The sequence below is a fragment of the Myiozetetes cayanensis genome, unplaced genomic scaffold (assembly GCF_022539395.1).
Source record: "Myiozetetes cayanensis isolate MyiCay16 unplaced genomic scaffold, myiCay2020 scf2-11, whole genome shotgun sequence".
Classification (NCBI taxonomy): domain Eukaryota; kingdom Metazoa; phylum Chordata; class Aves; order Passeriformes; family Tyrannidae; genus Myiozetetes; species Myiozetetes cayanensis.
Genome location: NW_026087411.1, coordinates 18024682 through 18033502, shown reverse-complemented (window position 1 = coordinate 18033502; position 8821 = coordinate 18024682).

Below are 8821 nucleotides of genomic sequence, written 5' to 3'. Positions count from 1 at the left end.
GTGAATCTTGAGGAGCTCCACTGAGCCCATGCTGCTGCAGCCACTGCAGGTCAGGCTGGGACACTTTTCCCTTCTCCAGGAGGCTCCTGACATGGCTCACCCACAGTTCAAGGCTTTTCCTTGATGGCTTGTTATTAAAACTGTACAAATAAGAAATTCTTCCTCCTATTAATCAAATCAGAAAGAAGGTCAACTGGGTTAATCTTAGATCAATCTGAAGTGAACATTTCTGGTAGTTTGGTTTTCTCAGCAAAATGAAAAAAAACTTCTCTGAAAGAAGTCTTAAGCCAGCCAGGGCTTCTTTGTACTTGGTTTTAACTCTGCATCTGCAGCACTGCTGTGACTGTCTGCTGACTTAGGATGACATTTGCAAACATTCTCTTTTAGTCCTAACCAACCTTTTTTTAGTGGGTAAAGAATTGGTTCTACCATGCCCCAAAACTCTATTCCTGTATTAGCCAGAGATGCCCAAGTGTCACCCAGGGTCACCTCGTGACTTTGGCATCATGTGCTCTTGCCCCAGACAGGAAGAAAGGCAAGTGTATGATTTCTAGACAGCTAGGAGAGTTGTCTTCCAAAAATACATGAAGAAATCTTCAGCTGCCACCCAGGTCTAGCTGTTCAGGAGAGGGGACAAACAAGAGGACTAGAACGTGATCCAAGGTCTGGATCTGGACTGGTATGCTTCCACCACTGTAATGTGAGCATTTTTGTCCTGCCTGCCAAGAGGTAGGGCAGATAGTGTGCCTCATTGATTAAAAAAAGAAAATAGAAGTCCCACTAGATGCACTCCAGTTAGGGACTGAGTCAGGGATCTTGCTTCCTTTGGAAGGTCAGATATATTGGAAATAAAAACATTTTCTTCCTAACAGCCTGCTCTGCTTCCCCTCTGCTAACAATATTCCCCCCAGCCAGACCCAACTTCTGCATCCCAGGACCCCTGCTTAAGGGGTCTTAAAATTCCGATTGATTTCAATGGGATTGGGTTTAAGATACTTAACGGTTCACCTGCTGGAGCAAGGAGCTGGTCTCTGGGTCGCTGCCTAGTCACTGTGTGCTGCAAGCTGGGCTCATCAGGCCCCAGGACAGCATATTCTCGGCTGTACCAGAGCAGAGTACATCATGTTTCATCCTTGCAAAAGGTTGTTATAAATGGTTTCGTTTCAAGAGAGCTCATTTAGATCTGGGAACTCTGCAACAAGTTCATTCCTAATTGTGGCTCGGAGACTTTGCAATAGTCAAAAGACAAATGGATGCTGAAGAAAGAAGCAAACAACAGCAGGTATTTCCACGGTGTCCTCTTTGCTGCTTATTAGCTGTGCCCTGTCACATACTGAGTACTTCAAGCACTTCACCTGTCACTTCCAAGACTGTCAGATTTCTCTTCCTAAGTTTCCAGGTCTTTTGGGGGAGAAGTTGAGTACACTACCTGCCAAAGGTGCCGTCGCATTGCATTTGGGAACTAAGAAATTCAGAAAAGTAACATTGCTGCACCTGAAACTGACCTGTGCCAACGCTGCCACACAGCAACTTTTGATCTCCTTCCATAGGCCACAGATCAGTCCTCACTGATGACTTCTAGCTAAGTAAGGTAATGAAACCCTCAGGACATCAGTCTGGCAGATGCTTTTTAATGGGACCTGATTGTCCTGAGTCCTGAGAGTGGCCTGGTTTCTTGGGGATTACAGCCGGCCTTACTTCAACTTTCAACTCAGCTGAACATGATCAGCAAAGTCAGGTCAGCTCTTGGGGTGGGTGGACTCTGTATGTGCCAGTCCTGGTAGCAAAAAGCAGCAGGTTGCTGCTTTCTCCCACTACTGGTGCCAGCCCTGGGGCTGACTTTCTGCAAGTTAAAAGAAGACATTTACTTTCCCTTTCTCATTTTCCCCGGCTACGAAAAATACATGCATGGATGGGATTATCATAAACAATGTCATTAAATTGTGCCTTGGTCTTTCCTGCTTGTTTGCAGTGACTCATACTGCAATTCTTGCAAGTATGGGTCAAACAGGAGCTCAGTAACCACAGTCCTGGCTCTTCCTCATCCTAAATGCTGACCCCCCCAAGGCAGCAGGAAGGACTCTCCTGTTGATGACCAAGAGATGCAGGGTCCCTGAGCATCCTCTCTTTCCAGTTAAACCAATAGGAAACTGGGTGCTGGTACCCCGCCAGCTGTAAGCAGTGGATTTTGTCCTGTGGGACGGGTCCTATGTCCCGTTTTAGCAGCCTTGGTGCAGGTGCAAGGCTGGGCAGGGTAAGGAGTTGGGCTTTCTTCCCCCTCCTTGTCTTCCAAGGCCCTGTGCCACCGCGCTCACGTGTTGTGTCTGGGAGTGGGTGACAGCTCACATAATGCAGACTGGCAGGTGACCACGGGAAATGCAGCACAGGTCACGTCTCTGCAAGCCAGGCTCAGCCTAAGTCTCCCAAGATGCGTCACTAAGACTCTTAGGGCTAAATCCCTCCCTGCCTAAGCGCAGCCGGCAGCAGCTCTGCAGCAGGGATGCACTCAGCCTCCCACTTGCCCAGATCACATTGCTCGGCTGCCACTGCTTTGTGTTTGCAACACAGTTTGTCAAATTGCTTGTTTGTGAGCTCTCCTTAACCAAGAGCCCAGAACAGCTGAAAAGATTTTACTTTTCTGTACCTGAGAGCAAGGTGTGCAGCTGGGGAATGAGACCTTGCCAGGCTGCCCGTTGTCCGGAGGTTGTGACCATCCAGCAGCTTCCAGAGGGCTGTGACCTGAGAGGTCTTGCTGAGAAAAAACAGCTCTTGCACAGGGCTTCACACGGCCCTGGTGCCTTTAAGCACTTCTCCCTGACTCTTACAGGCAAGGAAAGGGAGGAGGGATGGGAAGCTGGCTGGCCCTTTGGAAGATGTGGGTACAGCCTGCCTCCTGCCTGCCTGTGCTGTGCCTTTGCTGGGGGCAGGCACTCGCAAGGAGTCAGGCTGACCTTTGGGTGGCCTTTCTCATGGCGCCTCTTCTGCAGAAAAGGCCATCACTAGCCAAGCATCTCTCCCACAACTGTCCCCATGTGAACTCAGCCATGTCCCAACTCCACGGCTCTCATTTCTTGCCAGTCAGGTCCCAGACAACCAGTCAGCTTGCATTCATTTCTCCCCCTCCCTGTCTTTCCTTCCACCTTCCTCTCCTGGGATCCTGTCTCTACTAAACTGGTCTCACCAGTTTCTATCTGGATTTCCAGCCTTCTGGAGGCAGGTCCTCACATTTGTCCTGGGCAGGCCTATTTCTGCCCCTTTCCCTTGCACTCCACAATGGGGAACCTTGTACTCTCTCAGAGAAGAGGCAGGGCACCTGTTGCCTGGCAAGGCAAGTGTCAGCACCTCTCTCATCAAGGTGACAGAGAGGCCTTATCCTTTCTTTCCCCATGAGAAAAAGAAAAACATCCACACTCCCTCTGGGCAGGGTAGACACCCTCCAAGTATCACCCTGCTGCCCACAACAGCGTCGCTGTAACGAAGGTCCTCATTTCACACAGACAGCGGCTTCAGAAACATTTAGTAATTAGTGTTGGAGACAGCAAAGAGCTTTGCAGGAAAGCTGAGAGCGTTCCCGAAATTGCTCATTAAAATCCCTGGTTCCTCAGAGTGAAGTAGCTGCCTGGAGGCTTCCCACGCAAGGCAGGGGCGGGCAGGGGACCAGGCTGCACCAGCCCCCTGCCCGCCCTCCTGCCTCCACTCCAGCCACCACGCTCAGCCCTCCACCTTGTAGCAGGGTGCCCTATGTCCCCTCAGAGGAGCTGTGTCCTTGTCAGGCTGAAGATGTCCATGTGGTCAGCGAACAGTGCTACAGCTTCTCCAGCTGAGCAGGTGCTGGGGCTTTGTTTCCTCTCCCGCTCAGGAGCTTTTCCAGTGGTGGGGACCGTGCACAGACCCAGCACTCCGTGGCTTTGCAAACAAGGCAGGTGTGTTTGTGGGGTGGCCTGGAGACTGCATGGGATGATGTGATAGAAGTCATGCTTGCTTTTCTCCTGATGTAACTCCACTGTAACACATGGGGCTGCTCTGCTCAGTCACAGCTTCATTTGTGGGTGCACACAGAGAGGACTGGAGCGCAGGAGGCCATTCACCTCTATGAAAACGTTCACACAAATGTTCTTCAATTACCTGGAGAAACAAGTGATCAAAGCCACCCTTCAGAAGTTACAGCTGTGGGACACTGCTGAACGGCCTGTGCTTGAGACCAGCTGGATAGATATTCTTGCAAGTAGGACACTGTTTTAAATTACCTGGAGGTGGGTTGGTCTCACCTGGAGAGGAAGAAAACAAAGCAAGGGATGTAGCTCCTGTTATCTGTCAGCTGCCAGGGGTTGGGAGAAGGTGGGGCCAGACTCTTCTTGTGTGCACACAGCAGGAGGCCACAGATGCAAGTTGCAGTAAGGGAAGTTCTGGTTAGAGAGAAAGGGAAATGTTCACAATTAGGATAGTGAGGCCTTGGATCTGGTGCTTGGGGAAGTGGTGGGATCTCTGTTCTGGAAATGATCTCTGCTCATACCTCACCTGGACCAGCCCTCAGCTACCTGCTCAACTTTGCAGGTCAGCTCGGCTCCAAGCAGGGGCTGGACAGGAGGCCCTGGACCAAAGCTGCTGTTTTTCTGCTAGCGACATCATCCAGTTATTATGATGAGTTATTTCCACAATTAACCTGAGGGTCTACTGATGCACCACATCACCAAGGCTGCTACAGCACTCATGCCAAAAGGGCAATGTTGGTTCAACCCTTGGGACTCCCTAAAGCAATGCCTTAACTCAGCCCCAGCCTCACAAGATTTCAGCCTCCCCCACCTCCACAAGTTCCCTGGGTGGTCAGTTCAGGGCAGACCTGCATTTGTTAAGCAGGGGAAATTGTGGGAGTTTCAGGCAAGAAGTTTTGGTCCATCTCACGCGTAGGTTTGTCAGCCAAGGTGTCTGACATTAATCTTGAGCTGTGGTAGAGGTTCACCTCCTCCTTGCCAGAGATAGAGAGATGACAGCAGAGGGTGGTTCGGGGACTGTGGTTCAGGGACTTTGCAATCTTATTTCTCTGACACAGATGAATATGAGTGACTGAGAGACAGGTGCTGTGCAGTGCTGGACCCAGCTGCACATAAAAATACACTGTTCTATCCGTCTCCACATAATAAACACATTAAAAAGAAACAAGGTGTGTCTCTAACTGTCTCCAAGGCTTTACATGGGCCAAGCTGCTTTTTTTTTTTTTTTCCTTTTTACAACAAATGGAAGTAGAGCAGTGGGCTGGTTTCAGGGGAGAGAAAGGAGTGGGAGGCAGAATATCACATCCTATTTCCTCTTTTAAACACTTGGCAGGGGAGCGAACTTTCCATTCCCATCTGGCACAAGCAGACTAAACACAGGTTCCTTTCTGATAGCCATCTGCACTCTCCTGCTACCTTTTCCCATCAGTCTTCTGTAGGCAAAATGCAAACCCACACACTATTTAAAGATACTCGAATTTAGGGAGTGTAACCAAACGATCCCTTTTAGTTACCTTCTTTCCGAGTCACTGAGCATCCAGAGCCAAGCCAAACAACAACCTGGTTAATCAACAGGCTCAGGACATGAAAGCAACTCCATTTCCTATTTGTGAATGCACAGATGTTGTTTATCTTGGATCCCCCATTGTTGGTCCCCCCAGGATTAAATCACAGACCTTTAGGTGGAGCATGAGTGATTGATTTTCTATTGAAGCAGCTCACAGCAAGGCTTGGCCAGCCCCACTGCTGTACCATTCTTCTTCCCATCTCCCTAAGGATGGGTCTCTCTGCTGGTCCAAGAGCTGCCCCCAGGAAGCAGGGCATGTCACAGTGATTGGGAGCATCGGCTCCAGGAACATCTGCTGACACAGAGCTGGGTTATCTCTGCAAGGACCTGCATCAGGCCCACCCTCAGGATGGTGAGGCTGATAGCTCTCAAGAGCCAGGCACCAGCAACGCTGGGCCAACACCAGCACTGATAAGGGAGATCAGCTTCCTTGCAGACACAGACATGGGGCCTGACTCCTCTGCAGCTCTGTGTGCAGCCAGCCAGCCCCACCTTGCAAGCCCAGTATGGTTTTGGCCAGGTCAGGGAACACGGTGTTTCAAGTGAGGTGATGGTTGTGGTGTGGTGCAGTAGCTGGTACTGCTATCCCTGGTCAGGCCTCTATCCCATCCCTTGTTCCCAGGCACTCCAGCTGAGCTGCAGGTTTTGACTGTGTCCTACAGATCCCAGGGAATTTACTGGCTCCATCTGTGAACAGACTTGGCCTCCGTGCATCCTGTGGTGGTGAGACCCTGTGGTCCACAGTCAGGTGAGGATGATTACTCCTTGATACAAACCAAGATGCTCTGAAGGTCCATGGACATTTGCCACCTGATGCCAGCTCTAGCCACCTTGTTCAGCCCTGGTGGAGGAGGCTATTCTCATCCTTCCCCACGCCTGTCAAACTGCTACAGAGCCTGGCTGACATGGCCTTATCAGCCAGCCCTCCTGTAGGGGTGGTTGCGTCACGGAGGTGTTGGCGATGCTCACGTGCAAGGTCCGTGGAGCATTTTGAGAGGCTGTTTGTGGGATGAGTGCCACTTCTTGCAGAATCAGTACTGACTGCTTCCTTGGCTGTCAAATGCTCTTTTGGAGAGGGGGGGAGCCATGGTGATAGTTTTCCATATTGCAGAAACACCCCGACTGCAAGACTAAACTGGTGGTGGCTGAGGCTGTGTTTGGAGACACCTTCCCACCCACAAACCCTCTGGTGCCTCTGCCTACTGAAAGGAGTCCCCTCCACAAATCCGGCACGCAGGCTTGCTCCGCGGCTGCGAGATGCTAAGTAGCCCCGCATACGGCGTGACTCGTCCGCCTGTCCCATACCGAGGACAGACGTGGGCGTGCACCCACCGGGGCCGGGCTGCGGCCGCTCCCGCAGAGCCCGCGGTGCGGGGATGCTGCAGGGCCGTGCGCTCCCGGCAGAGAGCGTGTCCCGCACACGGCGTGAGCGCAGGCGGCATCGCGGAGGAGGACGAGGAGGAGGACGAGGGGGAGGACGAGGAGGAGGGGGCGGAGAGCCGTGTACCCAGACCTCGGCATCCAGCCGCTTTCCCTGATCCCCAGGGCTGCAGATGCAGCTCTAGCGTGCCTGACGCCGGCCCGGAATGACACGGAGAACTGGGCGAGTGTCAGCTCGAGCCACCAGAGCAGCTCTGGAGACAATTATTTCCCCTCTAATATACTTTCTGCAGAGGTTTCAGTGTTCAGGCTTCAGTGGCAGGTGGGGGGGAGGGGGGGGACACTGGGTACCCTCAGCAACTGGGAGTGGTACCTGCCGCGGGGCAAAGGGCTTGGGTTTTCCCTTGGTGCAGTTTCACTCAAGTCCATAGATGAGTAGGTGAGCAGAGAATTTGTCTGTTCTTTGGTGGCATGACTGAGCTGTCTGACCACAATTTTTTGACAGTAGTGACAGATTTAAGATAAATTAAGATAAAAACCCCTTCCCCTTCAGGTTAGCCAGATGATGAAGCTGCCAAATGACAGTGGTCATCAGGCTGCTTCCTACCATGGGAAGAACCCAGAGTCATGCAAAATGAACCACAGTGACTCTTGCTGAGGGGCTTGCTGGAAGAAGGGGTTATGTATTGAAGGCTGTGTCCCACCCTCATGTCTGTAACTCTACGGGATGTGATGAGCTGGGGCCAGGGTCCTTTCCCTGCTGCTTTGGGCATGGCAGTAGTGGTGAGTGAGGGGAGGAGGAACTGTCCTACTATATGGTTATTGTGGGTAGTGGGTCATGAAGCAGGGAACAAAATATCTCACTGGAAGCAGGAACGTGAGTCCCTGTTGGGGCCAGGTTGCAGTCTTTGGAAAGGGAAGGAAAAGCTGCTGCTAAATAGGGGCAGGACTACAGAGCTGAGCTAATTTAGGTATTCATTCCTTGAGTCCCCAAAGAAGCAATTAGTGCATCGATCCCCATCTTAGCGAGCTCTCGGGGCAGAAGGCAAAAGGATAACTAGCCTCTGCTCTTAAGTAGGAAGCTGAGGATTCTATGGGATTACTTCTTGCTCCTTGACAGATGTATGTCCTTTTAGGTCACAGTTAAGGTCAGTGCTGAGCATCATGATTTGCTTTAATAGGCACTAGGAAGAAACTTTCATCTAGATGGAGATGGGACAGGCTAATGACCACATGGGACTGTGCTGGCTCTTGCACACCTGTGCACATGCAGGAGAGAGTGTGGAGACAAGCACTGCCAAGACCCAGGTGGTCAGAGTTCCTCTCTCTCCCGTGCCCTGAGCCTGAACCTACCACAAACCCAGAGGAGCTGGATATCTGTGAGGAGCCAGACCAACCAGCACATCCTCGTTCAAGTTGTCCTCTGCCTCTCATCTGCAGTGTGGCCACAGTTCTTCCTAACTCTGGCTTTTATCCAACAAGAAGTGGACCTTGGGGCTCAGTGCTGGGTGAGCAACAAACCTAACTTCAGTACTAAACTTTCAGCACTGATTTTCTGTCCCTGGTCTTTCAACACTTCTTAACAAAGCTAACCTTGCTGGGGAAACTCCTGGGGGCTGCCACGCCCCCGCCCATTCAGCCTCTCCCATGCTTTATGGTGGGGACACAGTGGCTTACCTGCACTTACAGCAGACAAAGTTGGAGCATTGGCTCAGTTCTATTTGGACAGATGTGCCTGACATCAATAATGTTACTCCCCTTTTGGTGCAAAAATAGTATTACTGTAAAAGCTGCTTTGTGCTATGATAGCAGTGGTTACAGCTTTAATTACAACACCAGAGCCAAACAAGTATGACAGCACAGATGAGATATTACAGAAGCA